Source organism: Podarcis erhardii (assembly GCF_964252035.2).
Source record: "Podarcis erhardii genome assembly, chromosome: 2".
In the NCBI taxonomy this organism is placed as follows: domain Eukaryota; kingdom Metazoa; phylum Chordata; class Lepidosauria; order Squamata; family Lacertidae; genus Podarcis; species Podarcis erhardii.
The window spans coordinates 41,878,717-41,895,783 of NC_138498.1; the positions used below are offsets into that span (position 1 = coordinate 41,878,717).

The following is a 17,067-nucleotide window of genomic DNA, read 5'->3' on the forward strand; positions in this document are numbered from 1 at the left end:
CTCAGCGGGGCTGACTTCCGAGTCAAGCGCGCCTCAGACGGCGGCGACCAGCAGCCTTCTTCAGAAGAAGGCCGGGCGCTCCACCACCTCACCCTCTGACATTTTGAAACCAGCGGCGGGGAAGGAGGAAGTAAAGGGCGGGTTTACTTGGTTGGGGGAAGGCGGCGGAGAGAGCGACCGGGTCGGTCAACAAACAACGCCTCGCGCCTCAGCCCCCCGGCCGCTCTGAGGGCGCCGGGCGGGCTCGCTTCCTCCGCCCGCCACCTGGCCGCCCGGGGAAGGGGCGGGGCCAGCCCGCCCGGGGCGGCCGCTTCGCGCCTCTTCTTCCCTCAGCTGAGCTCGACGCCTGCAGAGTGTTGCTCGCGGCGGGACAGCCATGGCGAGGACTTGAAGCGCCGCCGCCGCCGCTGCTGCTGGGCTGCCGCCGAGGATGGGCGAGACGCAGGGAGGAGGCGCCCAGAGCAGGTCGGTCGTCGTGGCAGCACGGAACTGGGGCTTGGAGAGCTCGCGGCTGCTCCAAAGTGGCGGGAGGGCGCGTCCCGGTGTCTCTCGGCTTCGGGGGCCGGGGTGCGGGGGGGGGGGGGCGCGTTTGGCTGACTGAGAAGCCCGGCGGCTGTCAGTGGAGCTTCATCCTGAGTGAGGTCGCCTGGGCAAGGCGTCTCCGTTTCCGAAACGCGTCCTGTTGGTTCGGGGCCACACGGATGCCGCCTCTGCCTTGGGAAGGGAGCGCAGAGGCCATCGAGTCGAGCCCCGGTTCGGTGAGGAAATCTTGCAACATCCCTGGTCTTGCTCCAGACTTCTGCTGAAGCCCCTCTTTGTGTGTGTGAGAGAAAGTGAATTTTTTGTTGAGGGTGGGTGGGAATATAAAATGGATAATTTCACCGGTGAGCGTTGCCTCGTACCATTTCTTGGAAATGAAGAACGGGGAATGGATGGGGGGCGGCGGCGGCGGCGGCGATCTGCTTGCCCGCTTCGTCGTGCTTCCCTGCGAACCCAATAGAGGACTTGCTTCTCACGGGTTGGGGAGGGGGAACGGGTCAGGGTCAGGGTGTGAATCCTGCACCAGTTCAATCCAGTTTCTGGGTCAAGGAACGCGGACACGGATAAATCTTGCACATTGAGCCCACGGGAACAACTTTTAATTTTATTTTTAATATACATTTCGCACCATTTTGCTGTGTTTACTGCTTTGCATCGTTTTATTCCGGTTAGGGAGGAAGGAGCTATTCAAGGCACGGAGGGCGTCCTCCCCACAACTACCGGAACTCTTTTTTCAGCCCCTCCCCTCTGACTGAAATGTCCCCTTCTGAGATTTCTGAAGGTAGTTTGCTGCAAACTTTGCGAGCTCACCTACCGTCCGTAAGGACTAGAAACTTGTAGGCGCCTCTTTTTAAAAGAAAGATCCTAGAGAAACTGAATCTTGTTCCCAAAACCAGAATCCAAGTTTTCCCCTTCTGTACTCTGCAGAATTACAGCCCTGATGAGAGCCCAGCAAACTATATCCAGCACTTCCTTCAATTTCCTCTTCTAGCTCTCAGCCTGTCTCTCTCTCCCCCCCTTATGTGTTGCAAAATCAACTTGGGGCATATTTTGTGGGGGGGAGGGAATCCTAAATACATTGCTTCCCTAAAATGTAACCAAATGTGTATTTATTTGTCAGCAGAGGTGCAAGGAAAAATATGGAAGGTTCAGGCTACTTCATACTCTGCATTTTGTACACACTAGACTTTTAAAGCACACCCACCCACCCCTGAAGAATCCTGCGAACTGTAGTTTAAGGGTGTTGGGAATTATAGCTCTGTGAGTGGCAAACTACAGTTGCCAAGATTATTTTCTGCTGAGAAGGGAAGTACTTTGAATGTGCTTTAAAGGTATAGTATGTATACATCTAGAACTGTGATTGATGCGGATGTGTACTTTCTCATCTGGGGTGAAGGACCACCTGGTTATTTCCTCTTTCCATTATACCAGGAACTGATGTCCCACCAAATGCCACTGGGCTACAACTCAGGGGATCCCTGACAATGGGCTGTGCTGGCTGGGGCAGATTGGAATTGGAGCCCAACAGTATCTGAATAGCCACACAGGTTCTCCACACACCTGCGTTATATGCCTCAGGAAGTTGGTGCAGGTGGTGACTTCCAGTGTGGCACTAACAGTGCAATCCTATGCATGTCTACTCAGGTGCGAGACTCATTGTTTGTCACTTGGGCTTACTCCAGGTGTGTGTATCTGTTGGTTCCTAACAGTGTAGTTGGGTTTACTTCCAGATAAGTGGGTTAAGGATTGCACTTTTAAGTCCCCTAACCTCACTTTGGCAATTATTTATTATTGAGGGAGTATATGATCACATTGCTTATTCCCAGGCTGATGAACATGTCTGAAAAAATAACATGATGTGGCCTTTGAAGAATCCGATGGTATTCAATGTTAGCGCATGCTTGTATCTGCATGGTAAAAAGATAATGACTTCTTTACTTTGTAGAGATGTTGATTATGTTTCTTATATTTGTCCCCCCTCCGCCCTCACTTCGCCATAAGGTGCTGTGTGTGTGTGTGTTTGCAGTGTGATAATAATTATTAATATGGGAAGTGGCCTTGCCAATTTAGTCAATTGGTTGGTGTAAAAATACAGAAGCACTCTTGAATGTGTATTGCATTAGCCAGTCTGTTCCTGGGTGCCCAGAGCTTGGTTTGCTCTTGCAGCTTGCTTAAGAGGTTGTGAAATGCAGTGTTGTTTTCTGGTCACAAGTGCTTTGTCTAAATTCCACATTCATTGTCTTCCACTGTTAGCCTGCCCATTCCCCTCAGCTCCTTATCTTGTTTTATCAATCCTCCTCCACAGCTCAGTTGTTTGACTAATTTGAAACATAATCAAATGATCATTGGTGGGTTGTAAACCACATAGATACCTGACCTTAAATTCCAGGAGGGGTGCAATCCCCCCCCCAAGACTTTGCTTCTAGTTTTTACTGCCTAACTCTTGAGGAGTTCACATTCTTATCCTGAGATACAACTTGCTTTGCTCGTTTAAATACTGTATTTTATTGTTCATTTGAAATATCAGTCAGGGTCATGCCTTCAAACTTCTTTTCATGTAGCCATGGCAAGGATACTTTATTATTATTACTGTTATTCTAGATCATATTGTATCCACTGATCTGTCCAGTTTTGGAATGTGACACCAACAAAGGATCTATTTGCAACATTGAGGCTACAAAGCTATGCATTCTTTCTCTGGATGTAAGTCCCACTGAACACAGTAGGACTTACTTCCAAGTAAACATGGACAGGCTTGTGCTGCATAGGTATTAACTAGAAGTGAAATGCATTTAAGAAACAAACACTTAACAACATTTTTAGATGCTACAGTGTGAAGGTTCTTCTCCACTGAGGCTTGCTTGGTACAAGCACTACTACTCTCTAGTGGAAGGCTGAGACCTTTCCCTACTCCTAGGCATTCAGTGGTATGTGACGGGCTACCATTTAGTGTGAATTGGTTTAATGCTGGTGATGTCTTACAGGTATCTCTTTATTTTTGGTGTTGCATATTTTATTGCTATGGTTGTCAAATTTCTTTTTGTGAGTTGACCTAGAACTAATTTTGTGTAAGGGGCCTACACAATCAAAATCATGTTAAATAAACAATACAGAGTCAAGCTTTGAATTTGGGCTTCCTTGTTTAAGGCGTTTGCCATTTCAAACGCTATCCTTTTTTTTTTTAAAAAAAAAAAAACACAAACAAACCAATACTAGTTTCAATTACAGTGTGGCTTTATATGAAGCTTTGGTATCACAGAGGAGGCTGTGAGTTTCTGTAGTAGCTAAAAGTGGAGCTTTCATTAAGAAACGAGAACTCGGGAGGGTATGCTGCTTTCATAATGAGACAGTTTTCTACACTGCCATTATGGTGCTGAAGAACCCAGCTGCCAACTGCTACTTTGGTAGCACAAATCTCCCTCCACCCCCACTTCACCCCTCCTAGTGTCCACTATGAAGCTTTGTTGATAAAACACATGTTTTGCTCCCCCCTCCATCCCCCCTCCCTGTTTAGCAAATAGAAAATGTACAGAATACCCTTGGAAGTCAATGAATGAAATCAATTTTCTAATGCTTTTTAGAGCCTTAATTTTGTTTGCTTTTTGCAATACATATGTTTCCCCTGTAAGTAAAGAAGAACGTGGACAGGGGTTGGGGGTTGGGGGGTTACGGGACGAACATCCACTATCTCTAAATGAAAACAGTTTTGAAGTCCAAAGAAAGGCTTAAGTCTCGAGGGAGTCAAAGCTGTACATACCCTTCTGAGAACAGTCATGGGAACAAAAGCTTCATTCATTTTAGAGTTGAGTTGGATGAACATATGAGGTGTGTTGATTTATGTCCTACTCTTGACTACCTTGAGCTCTAGTGAGTGTTGGAAAACCTCTTACAATTTTTACCTAAATGAGTGCACAAGCTAAACGATTGCCCATATGAAGCAGAAAAAGTGGTCTTAAAGCAAGAGAATCTTAACATGAGGCTGACACTCCACACAAAGTTGTCTCCTCCTGGTTTCCAGTGCCTCATCTGCCATTTATCTTTCTCTCTCCTCCCCCAGCCATACATGAAACTGTACATTCATGTTGGATCCCTCTTCCCCAAATGCTCCATGCTGCAGTCACTTTGTGTGTCAAAAGTCTGCAGACTTTGTGTTGCAGGGGGAATTGGCTGCTCACTCACAGCATGGTTTTCTCTTTGGATGTTTATTTCTCCTTCCTTACCTCTTTATCACAGAATCATAGAGTTAGAAGGGACCACGAGGATAATCTAGTCCAACCCCCTGCAATGCAGGAATCTTTTGTCCAAGGTGGGGCTTGAACTCATAAACCTGAGATTAAAAGTCTCATGCTCTGCAAGCTGAGCTATCTCCCACCACTCCCGAACCATCTAGTCTGTGCCCTTGAATTGAATCTGGCTGCCTGAATACAGCAGGCATCTTATGCATGCAACTTGGGGGCAGGTCCATCACTATGGGACTTAACTGTGGGGAAACCTCGTGGGAAGGAGGATGTCACTGGACATCGGCAATGTCCTCTACTCACCTGCTTGTCCTATATATTTAAGAACAAAAACCAATGGAGCAAAAAATTGCAGAGCACTGCTACAGATGTTTGTGTACATTGTCACTTCTGCTCTATCACATCTTCATTTTGTAAACTGTCAGTTATGACTTTCAAGTTACGGTGTTATAAATCTTTCAAAATGCCTCCCATTGTTTTTACTTGATGTTGACTGTTCCCTTGAGGAGTTATTCCAAGTCACCAGCATAGTATATCTATTTAGATTGTATCCTGGATCTGGAACTTTGTGTAAACAAAACAAGCATCCTTCCAGGTGCCACTTCCTTCTATTTCCTCCATTGTTTTTAGCCATCTGCATTCATGAAACATGTTGGCTGTTTTTTTAAAAAAACAGTTCACATGTATTGATGCAATAGTTTGCCTTGTACTCCTGGTGTTTGTCGATTCATAGGAGAGCAGATCTGGGATTTACACTGGCCAGGCTCCAGACCCTGGCCCAAGATATTTTCCTACCTGAGGTGAAGCAACAAACATTCTCACATCCTAAAATCAAGGTGCAGAGTCTCCAAAACTGTTCAAGGTATTTTGGCACCTGAGACAGAATATCCCACAATTGGCTCCCTCTTTCCCTGAGAGCAGAAATGAAAAAAATTACTTCTTCTATACTATAGGTTTAAAGCAGAAGCATACCATTTTAAATAGTCATGGCTTTCACCAAATAATCATGGGAAGTGCAGTTTGTTAATAATAATAATAACAGCAACAACAATAATTTTATTATATATACCCCGCCTATATGGCTGGGTTTCCCCAGCCACTCTGGGTGGTTTACAGCATATATAAAAACATAATACAAACATTAAGGGTGCTGAAAGTTCTTAGGAAACCCCCTAATAAACGACAGTTCCCAGGAGTTTGCAGGGAAACCTTTGACTGATTAAAGTGGTACGATACTGCTTTAAATGTATAGTGCAGATGGTATGATACTGCTTTAAATGTATAGTGCAGATGGGGTCAATAACAATTCACTGGGTTATTATTATTATTTGCTTCAAATCAGTTGCCTTGCTCTGTCAAATGGTAGAGTTGTCCCTGATGGGTCTACAATATGATAAAATGCAGTAGTGCACTATATAAATCGCGTCTTGAGGCAAGAAACATTTTTTGTCTTTTTTGTGCCACTAAACAAGGGCACATGCTCATGCCACCTTCAAAAGAGCCAACAGTGAACAACATCCTGTAGAGGAAAATTATTTGCAAGACATCTGCTGCCTGATACTGTTGTACAGCTTTTATTCTCCTATTTTTCCCCAGTCAGTGACTTTTATTCTCCTATTTTTCCCCAGCAGTCTTGTGGGGCTACTAAATTGGGGCCTCATTGCAAAGAGAAAAGGCTAGATCACCTTCTTCCTCCGGACATTATGCAGGGTGTAGAGAAAGTGGATAGGGAAAAGGTTTTCCCCCCACCTCTGATAAACTTGGTAGTGGCAGACTTCAGACTTAAAAATTTCAGTAGTGTTCTGTGCAATGGTGCCAGAATTTGGTGCTCCCCTTCCTTTTGCTTTCAATTGTTAGTCATTGTTGCAGTGCCCCCTATGGTGCCCTCTCAGCTCGGTGACCACCAGAACTGGTTGTGCTTCCCTAAATCTGCCTCTAAACTCAGGTCCATCCAATGTTGGAAGGTTCAGCTACAGCTGGGTGAAAAAACTTTGCCTGAAACCCCAAATAGCTTCTGCAAACCAGCACTGAGCTAGACAGACCAGTGATCTGGCTGCTTATAATACAGCTTCCTATGACCAGGAATAGTTGTGGCTCTTCAGATGTTGTTGGACTATAACACTTCATCATCTGAGTCCAATAGCACACGGAGAGCTGGTGGTTAGCCAGCCCCATCTAGTTCTTTAGCTAATCCCCATTGCCACGCTTCTCCTCACAGTATCTGCTAATACATGGAGGCATGAGATGCAGGCTGTCTAATAAAACACTGCAATGTTTTTGCCCATGCTTGATAATTGTGCTGCTCACAAGGGTTGAGAATGGTGAACTGGACCAGACTCATTCCTTTGCATTGGTAGAAATGTTTAAATCTTTAAGTAGCTGGACTTTCATCTTCTTTTGCAGAGTTGTGGAAATGACCTGCCAGCCAATAGGTTTGAGGTAGAATAGTAGTTAATAGTTGAGCTATATAGGTCAAACTTTAGGCTTTCTACCTAGAGGTTCATGCAAAGTTCAAGAACCAAGAGGAGTGGATGCTGATTAGAAGAGGCAAGACAGCAGGGTAAAGCCAGTGAAGGTATAATGGTAGGGTTGCTACGAACATAGAAGAACGGAGGTGAAGAAATGCAATGGAAGAGAGCAGGAGGGGAGGCAACCTTGAACTTAATCCTAAGTGGTGCTCAGGTTTTAAGTGATGTGCAAGTGTTCTTTGACTGATTGGGAACAGTGACCACAGTATTGTAAAATTCAACACATTATATGCAGGTGAGCAATTGCCAAGAAAGACCAACACAGTCACATTTGACTTCTAAAGAGGAAACTTCCCCCAAATGAGGGGATTGATAAAAAGAAAGTTGAAAGGGTAAGTGATTTGGCTCTCCAGTTAATACATCATTCTGATCTAAATATTTTTTTAATGTGAACTTTTCCATACAAGTGTCACATCCACACCGTACATTTAAAGCATTCTTATACTACTTTCACAGTCAGGAGAACTGTAGGAATTATTAAGGGTGCTTGGATTTGTAGGTCTGCAAGGTCAGATTGTAAGTCTGCAAGGTCAGTATGCAGGATTCTTGGGGAAGCCTGACAGTTAAAGAGGCATAAGAGTGCTTTAAATGTATGGTGTAGCTATAACAAAGAACAATTATATGTTGTTATTTGATTATTCATATTGACAGCTAATATCCCTTAGCCGAGTATTGCTCAGGGACGCAGTACCTCAAGGACCGCCTTTCCCTATATGAACCTACCCAGACTCTGAGATCATTTTCTGAGGCCCTCCTTCGTGTGCCTCCTCCTTGAGAGGTCTGGAGGGTGGCAACACAAGAACAGGCCGTCTCTGCAGTGGCTCACCATTTGTGGAATGCTCTCCCCAGGGAAGTTCGCCTGGCGCCTTCATCTTTAGGTGCCAGGCAAAAATGTTCTTTTTAATCTAGGCCTTTGGTTGATCTGATGGACATCCTATACCCTTTTAAAATTTGGCTCTTTTGGGGGGGGGGGTTGGGTTGTTGTTTTTATTTTGATTTTATATGTTGTGGTGATCTTTTCTGTGAACCGCCCTGAGACCTCCGGGTATAGGGTGGTATATAAATTCAAATAATAATAATAATAATAATAATAATTAATAACAACAACTCACTCTATAAAGCTGGGAGAAGTTGTTGTAAACTACCATAATAGAAGCTCTGCTACCAGAATGCAGACTGCAATTGAGGCAAGGTAGCACTAGGAATGAGAGAATGCCAGTGTGGTTAATGAACGAATTCCACATTAGGGACCATTAAGAAATGATTTTTAAAAATAAAAAACTTATAATATCTTAAAGACTTAGTATAAATATATAAATATAAGTGCAATATATGCACTTGGAATACTGTCTTAAGTTACGATCACTGGTGTTTGTGCATTGGGATGTACTTAATTTTTTTTAGGGCGGGCATCAGTGGCTATGTAATCTGGATGTTTTATGTGAGGCAGGAGGTGAAGGGGATTTTTGCATATATCATGCAGTTTGGGGAAAGATTTGAGAAACGTTTTCAGCATACTGAGAAATTACTTCATTCTGCCAGTGGTCTGGGGGTGGGGAAGTTCCCTATTTTTTTCCCTGCATCAAAACATGAAATCCTGTGACATTATGGTCATGAAGAAAGGGTTTATAAATAAAAGTCTGGAGGAAGCATGGGTTTGCAAAATAAAATATAGGGACGTTTGCTAAAGACCTCTCTAAAAGTTCATTTAGGCCAGAGATGTGAAACTTGTGCCCCCCATCCCTGGTGCTGTTGCACTCCAAGTTCCATGAGCACAACCAGCACGACCCATTGGATAGCTGGTGCTGCTTTATAGAATGAGTACTGTCCAATTTGTTTTGCTGGGAACACAAATGCAAGAAAACAGTCCAGGGAGCAGTGCACTGAGGCTTTTAGCAATTGTCTGGGTGCTAGTGGCCCCCAGCAAGACAAAGAAAGTCATGCTATCGGCTTATAAACACAAGATCTTAATCTAACCTCAAAGACATAGCAACCCACCACAAACAAAAATACACACTTTGCTGGCTTATAACTGCTCATGGTGATAGTACATATTTCTATGTGCAGAAATTAAGGTTTGGCCTGCTGATACCCACACATCTGCTTCCGTCATCCTTATCTATGCACACATGCTTATTTTCTTACTTTATGCTGCTTCTTCTATTAAGAGACATATTTCCATACCCACCACCCTAACCTGCCTGGGATGAAAGGGTTTGAAGTCAATCAGTGTTTTAATAGAACTTATTGACTGCTTTTCGCCAAAAGGTCCCAAAGTAGTTTCCCAGCATAATAAAAAAGTGCAAACCTTAAAGCAAAATAACACGACAACAACAATTAAAATTCTGGTTCCTCCTTTCAGTTCTCCTGGGAAGGTACTGATCTATACTTGGGGAGAGATGTGAGCTCTTGCTATTCAATGTGGGTTGGTTGTACTCCAGGGTAGAATAGTTTTGCTTCATTCACTTATATCCACCCAATGCTGTTCTCCTATGATGCCATCCTACATTTTCTCTGTGGCTCCTCCCCATTTTGTCAAACTACAAAATGTCTGACTTTCCCCACCCAGAAAAATGGAAGAGAAGTACGATCTCTGATGGTGTAGGTGCCTTCCATCTTTGGCTATAACTTTTATTATTACAGTCATATCTAGGGTTGAAGACGCTTCGAGTTGCGCTCCGTAGCACGTTACTTCCAGGTTTTGCCGCTTGCGCATGCGCAGATGTGGCGAAAAGTGATGCGCGTGTGTGCAGACGTGCCGTTGCTACTTACGTTTACCTCTAGATGTGAACGAGGCTCTGGAACAGATCCCGTTCGTATCTAGAGGTACCACTGTATTATTATTATTAAGAGAGGCATAGCACTATAACACCATCATACTATACATAGCACAGGGCAAGGCAGCCCATGAGACAGATGATCTGGCTGCCTCATCCTCTCCCACCCATTTCCTTCGCTTCAGCCCACCTCCTCTACAGGTGTCCATGCCCTCTGCCCTGCTACAGCATTATCATAGTACAGTATGTGTCATTAGACTGTAGCATCATAGCAGTATGGTTATAGCAACCCTAAACCTCTTTCATTTAAAAAAGCCAGAAAAGTGTGTTAGTGATCATTATTAAAATATTTATTTACAAGAAAAACAAGCTCATTAAATGACAGCCACCACCACCAGGGTTATAGTTAGTGTTCTCTAAACTGCAAATGGCCTTGTCCACAGCAGCCAGGGCGTGCCCACTGGTATGGGAAGTATACATAGAAAAAGTTTGACACTCCTGAGAGCGTGGAGAGTCAACTGCAATTCCACTTGCAGATCACAGCAGAGGAGCAGTCAATAAGTTCTATTAAAACACTGGTAGCATTAGAAGTCCCCTGTCTGGAAGCAGGCTTAGTCTGTTAATAGCAAGACGTAAGAAACTATTCACATGACATCAAACCCTTAACCTTGAGTAATCCTACATTATGGGGAACTGTCTTCTTCATGGTAACCCTCATGGTACTCTCTGTTATGGCTGCTTTAAAGAATGTTGGAGAAGCGAGAGACTCCTTTAGTTTATGACAACAGCCTCACTTCCTTTCTCCTACACACACTCCTAAATGTTGGGTGTCCAGATGCTTCTATTGGCAATAAAGCCACCAGTGTATCCGATCATGGAACCAACGGTAGTGTGGTTGCTCCTGGAATTAAGAACAGGCCTTTGTGATGATGACTAAATGTCTCCACAGGCAGGTGCAGGGAATGGGGCTGTGGCATAACAACGACTGTGCTTCATAGGTTCTATGGATTAGCTGCACTTAAGCCTCCAGCATATTTGTCGTGCTCCCCGCAGGGTCATGTGTGTGCCTGTGTGTGTATTAGCTTTACAGCTGAAAAGCATTTTTAGCAACACTGAAAAATAAGAAGCAACCTGGAAATTCCATGTTGGAGATGAATATATCTAAAAGCTCAATCTGTGTAATATTCTCACTCTTTCTGGTCCCCTCCTTTTGACTACTTCTGCTTCTACTCTTTCTGCAAACCAGTTTCCACTTCTGCCTTGGGGTGCAGGCCTCTGAAGTCTCTCTAGTGGCTGCTGTTAAGGATGTGGTCACACACATCTCCTGTATCCTAGAATAGTGCCAGATAATCCTCAAAGGTAGGTTATTGTGGCTTTGGAGCATCTAGGGTGGGAGCTTGTGCCCCTCTAGAAACATTTCCAAGGCTGCTGAAGCTGGGGGGTGTTCATGGCATCTTATCACCACTGCGATGTGGAGGTGGGAAGAGTTGGGTCCGCATTTTCCTTATGTTCATGCTATTTGCACAACTGCAACATTTGGCAATAGTGATATCAAAAAGGAAGGGAAATTGTGTTTTCCTGTAACAAAGCACTGAGGGTTTTTTCCTGCAATGATGGTGTGATCTCCCACAGCAATAGAATGACAGGTGTGCCTTTTGGAGGGAGAATGTCTGGATCATCTCCAGTAACAGATTAATTGCTAAGCTCTGCTTCTTTACACTATGATATTGAAGTCAGTAAAATCTTTGCACTTCATCACCATGATGCTGAATGTGCTCTGTGATACAGAAGTGCAGCATGTAGAATTTGGTGCATGCAGTCTTGGCTGGTTCATAAGGAGTGAGACTGGTAATGTCTGGGGTGTGTGTGTGTGTGTGTGTGTGTGTGTATTTTACATACACTCAGTTGTTCTTCAAAGTTTTGAGCCAAGAGTTCAGCAGAACATTAACAGAAACAAAATGACATGTTTATTTATATGCCACCCTTCAGTAAAGAATTGCATTACTTAAACAAGTTGTAGAATCTAGCTAAAATCTGGGCTGTCCAGGTGCAAAAATGATTAAAAGCACTGTGTACAGAATCTCTCAGAGTTTGTGAGCTGCTTCTGTACGTCTGTGCTTTCCTCTATCTGACTGAAGATGAACATGTACTACACAAGAAAGAGTCATTTCCACATAGTTCATGCAAGCTTTGCATACCTTGTGCAATTGTGGATTTCTGAGATGTCATACCTTCCAACACTTCATGGATCTAAAATGGGGAACTCTTGTAGCACTTACCCTACTTCCACCTATAGGTTGTATTAATTTATTCTGCAATAATTTGTGCAGTAGAGTCAAACACTTGACAAGGTGAGAAAGGTCAACCGACTGGTGACATGTTGGTCAAATGGTGGTCAAGTATTCTTACTGAAACACATCTGCATTACTTTCGTGCAAGCTCTTAGCATATAAGCATAAATGAAACAAATTGCAATTGCGAATACAGTAAAAGCATAGATAACGGAATACCTCAGAAGATTTTGTTTCAGGAATAGCCAACATGGGGTTGTAAATACCTAACCTTTACTCAGGGTAGACCCATTGAAATTAATGGATTGAATACAACCCAGGATCCCCTCCAGATGTTATGACCAGTAGCCAGAGATGGGAATGTCAAAGGAGCTGATCACTCTGTTTGAGTCTTCTGTGTTGAGTTAATGGGTAATGGTGATTTTGTGATTGCTGGTGTGCTGCCTTTCCACCCAACAACTTTCAGATTATGACAGTAAATTATTAAACACATTTCTTCATGCTTTCCTGTTTCCCCAAATCCAGCTATAGGTTTTGGAACTTGTATTGGCACTTAATCAATCAGCCTCTTTTCCATATACTGAGACTGGGCACTCATAATTCACAGTTTCTTCTTAGGTTCCCTTCACTTGAAGTGCTGCAGAATGAAAAGAAGTCAAATCTGCCACAGAACACATGATGCTTGTACAGCAGAACTTAATCTGGGACTTGGGCTGCACATAGTTATGAATGGAGAATGTTTATTTGAAACCAATTGAGAAAGTGAACTTTGATGTCAGCAGAGTTGGTGCACTGGAAATGAAAAGCAGAAGTGGGGAGAAGAAGAGGAACTGAATGGGCAAAATGTTAAATTATCATTTGGTTGATGCTGTTGGATTCCCCCAGCCCACCCTTCTTCCATTCCATACACAAACAAACACACTTCCCTCCTGTCTATTTGTACAGAGAATAATGCTGACTGTTCTAGGAGCTACCTGAGTCTAGCAGAAGATAGCATCCAGAAAAGGTAGAACCTGGACCAGAGCTGAATCTCTAGATACACATGCTTGATGGAAAGTATTATAGGAGAAGATGCTTAGATAATGTGGACCTAGACTATTTTAAGCATTGTAATGTTAAAACCGGGTGGCGCTGTGGGTAAAACCTCAGTGCCTAGGACTTGCCAATCGTATGGTCAGCGGTTCGAATCCCCGCGGCGGGGTGAGCTCCCATCTTCGGTTCCAGCTCCTGCCCACCTAGCAGTTCTAAAGCACCCCTAAAGTGCAAGTAGATAAATAGGTACCGCTTTATAGCGGGAAGATAAACGGTGTTTCCGTGTGCTGTGCTGGTGCTGGATCGCCAGAGCAGCTTCGTCACGCTGGCCACGTGACCCGGAAGTGTCTCCGGACAGCGCTGGCCCCCAGCCTCTTAAGTGAGATGGGCGCACAACCCTAGAGTCGGACACGACTGGCCCGTACGGGCAGGGGTACCTTTACATTTACCTAATGTTAAAACCAAGTACCTTGCATTGGACATGGGGAAAGAAACCTTTTAATACCTGTATATGTCTTCAAATAGGAGTTATGTGATCACACAACAAGCATCCAACAGTGGTTAGGTAATGGCGTTCAGTACTAGATGGAATTGCTGAACCACCATAAAAGGCATTCCCATGTACAGCACATTACAGTAATCTACATGGGAAGTCACTAAGGCATGGATACCAGTGTCCAGGTCTCTATCTTCCAGAAGAAATCTCTTCTAGTGAGTCAACAAACCGTGGATTGCCACTGACTGCAGGCACTGCTTTCTGCAGAGGTTGGCTGCTCTGGTCGGTAAGTTTGCCCTAATAAGTATGCACTTTGATGCATTAATCCCAAACTGGCCATTTTGACATTCCATAGACTAGTCTTAACAGTCTTGGTTTCTTAATAAATACATGGGTCCTCACCTGCCTGGTGCAGTGGAGTTTGTTATTGGAAGAGGCTGGAGCCAAAGGGGGATGTGAAGTCATAGTCCAGATCGGGAAACTGCAACAGACACTTCCCAGCACAGAATTCGGTGCTTCCCCTTGAAGGTGGTTTATGTGGGAGCAATTGCTGTATTTAAAAAATACAGAAGTATGGAAAGCTGGTAGGATCACTTTTGATGAAGCAACCATTTGATGGGCCTCCATGGAAGCACAATAAACAGTTTATGAGCATGAGAGAACTAATGTCCCATAACCTTGCAGCTTGTGGAAGAGTTAGTCAAATCCACAGAACTAAGAGAGTCAAAGATTTCTTCACCATTGCTGTCACCAAGGAAACCTGACTTGTATGGCAGTATTTCCTACTGGGGTTTTCTCTGATTGTTGAGTACTGTTTCTCTCACCCCCCCCCCCCACTTCCCACTATGAACACTATAGTCGCATCATAGGAAAGTGAGTCACAAAAATATACAGCTGATGCCTGTGTGTTTCGTGGTGACTGGCCAGTGTTGCACCAAAATGGTAGCATGAGGGTTGCAATTGTGACAGTGCTGGTGCAAGAGATTTTTCTGTCTGAGTCAGAGTAGTAAATGTAGTTTCCCACCATCAACACATAAGTCAAGGTGCATATTAGCCAATGCTGCAATAAATGTTAATTCCTTCAAATTCATTCTAGTACCCAATGTCACTCAGGTTATTGGATGAAAAACCTACAAGTGCTTCTTCCCTATTTGCTGCTCTTTCATGACATCTGCCTGACAGGTGCCATCTTACTATGGCAAATGATAGGGTGGGTCCTGTTGAGCTACCATCTCTTGTTTTCTGCCAATGGGATGTGCCCAGATGATCTAGTCTTGAGTTAATTGCTTAATGGCATCTGATGTTGCCTTGAGGTGGACCTCCTTTGTGACATTTCAGAGTCTTCTGTGATTAACTAGAGATGCTTTTGCTCATCTGTAAGGGAACAGATAACCTTTTAAAATCTTCTGTCTACAGCTTCTCAGGTCTGTGTTTTGTGTGAGAGAGGAAGGAATTATTTACTTCCCATGCAAAAGGTTCTTCCAGTCCGTGTAGACAGCACTGAGCTGAATGGGTCAATGGTCTGACTCGGACAGTTCCACATGACTTAAAAATGTTTTGGGCTTTTCTCTAAACTACAGGGTTTATTCCATAGTTCTCAAAATAACCTTGTGTGATAATCAGCTATTGCTGCTATAGATTGCTGTCATTTTTGGTGCTGTCATCAATTCTCTGCCCACAACCAAATGTCACCTGGGCGGTGGTTATGGCATTATTCCTTTGATACAATTTTAACCTACTTTCCAGTCAACCTTTATATAAGAAATAAGCAGATAAAACCACTAAGCCACAGCAACCCTGTTCTGTTCTTTATGTTGCATTTCTGCCAGAAATTGAAGCAAACTTTTGTGTGACAAAAATGGAGGGGCAGCTGCGAGAAGAACCCTTTTAATAAAGCATTAGGCAGAAAAGTTTCAAATCTGATGAAGTAGGTTTCCGCCCCCTTCTTATAGGTATATAAGTCAATTTTCTCTTCACACGGAAGCTCTAGCAACCTATATGCACAGATGTTTCTGAGATACCTCTTCCCACTTCCATGTATCCACCCCTGCACTTACATTGTTTGTTTAACCCAATTAGCTCTTCAATAACTTCATGGGTTGATGCTTTGGCCATATTTTGCTTCTGAGGTACCCATGGCAGGATGCTCTGGTTACGACAAGTGGTTCTTGTGGGTTAAATGCAACCTCTTTAAAATTGTTTGTGCTTGTTTTCTTTAAAAAAAAGTTTAATCCACATTTGTCAGCTTCACAAACAATTTCATGAAGAAGTTTTTGCACGGTAATGAGGTCAGCTTCTAGTTCCTTTTGAAAACGTTCATGGCTACATAGTTCTGAAACACATTTCCAGACCCAGACCCCAACAGTAAGACCATCTCCCATCCTGGTTGTTCACAGACGAAGTAAGCTATTGCAAGACACCCTTATTCAAATGACCCATAACATTTTAATCAAGCTTTTTAAAAACAAAACAAACAAAACAAAACAAAATGAGCTCCCTAATAACCTTGAATTCTGGATTCCAGTATTGTTCCTTTCCCTTTACACCTGTGTTTATTAATGATCAGTTAAACTGGTGTTTTAATAGCGCATTAAGAATACAAAGCCATTGGCAAACATTAATTCCTTCAGTTCTGTGAAAGAGGTCAGTACTGGTACCTGTTGGTTTCAGGCATGACACATAGAATGATAAATAGAGGGTGTGTGGCTAAGTTAGATTTATGTCCAGACATAATTCAACACATTTTTTGGTGATGTATTTTGTCTTTTTCACCTTTTTTGGAAATGCATAAATAACCATGCTATCTGGCTCTGGTGCCACTAAATCAAAGAGCTAACGTTCCATGTTGGAACTCAGTTTTTGAAGGAGCACATGGATATAGGAGGCAAACTTTCCTTTGTAGCCAAGGGGTTACGCCTAAGAATGAGACTCCCTGTTGACTAGCAGTGTCCATTCCTTAATTCTTGCAATTCTTTCCTTGGGAAAAATTGCACTCATTTTTTTCTCTTGCATAAGGACTGCTCTGTGTTTGCTTTGTGGCAATATGTGCAATGCATTGGATATGTCTTCCCCGATCCAGCTCAAGGAGAATGGGGGAGAAAGTGCACACAGCTGATCCCAGTATGCCAGCCCTTCCTTTTCCATCCCCATATGCACAAACGAATC

At 43.5% G+C, this 17,067-nt stretch overlaps 1 protein-coding gene across 4 annotated transcripts in view; it reads left to right on the plus strand.

Moving 5' to 3' along the window:
- Nucleotides 1-157: 157 nt before the first annotated feature.
- The window catches only part of PIK3R5 (phosphoinositide-3-kinase regulatory subunit 5), a 61,325-nt gene continuing 44,415 nt past the window's right edge, over nucleotides 158-17,067 (plus strand). Inside the window, exon 1 of one of the 4 annotated variants that reach the window (XM_081848672.1) lies at nucleotides 158-465. The gene's annotated coding sequence lies outside the window, so the exon portion shown is untranslated. Of the gene's footprint in view, nucleotides 466-698; nucleotides 759-13,862; nucleotides 14,185-17,067 lie in introns of those variants that run through there. The other 3 variants (XM_081848675.1, XM_081848674.1, XM_081848673.1) reach the window with 3 other exon arrangements.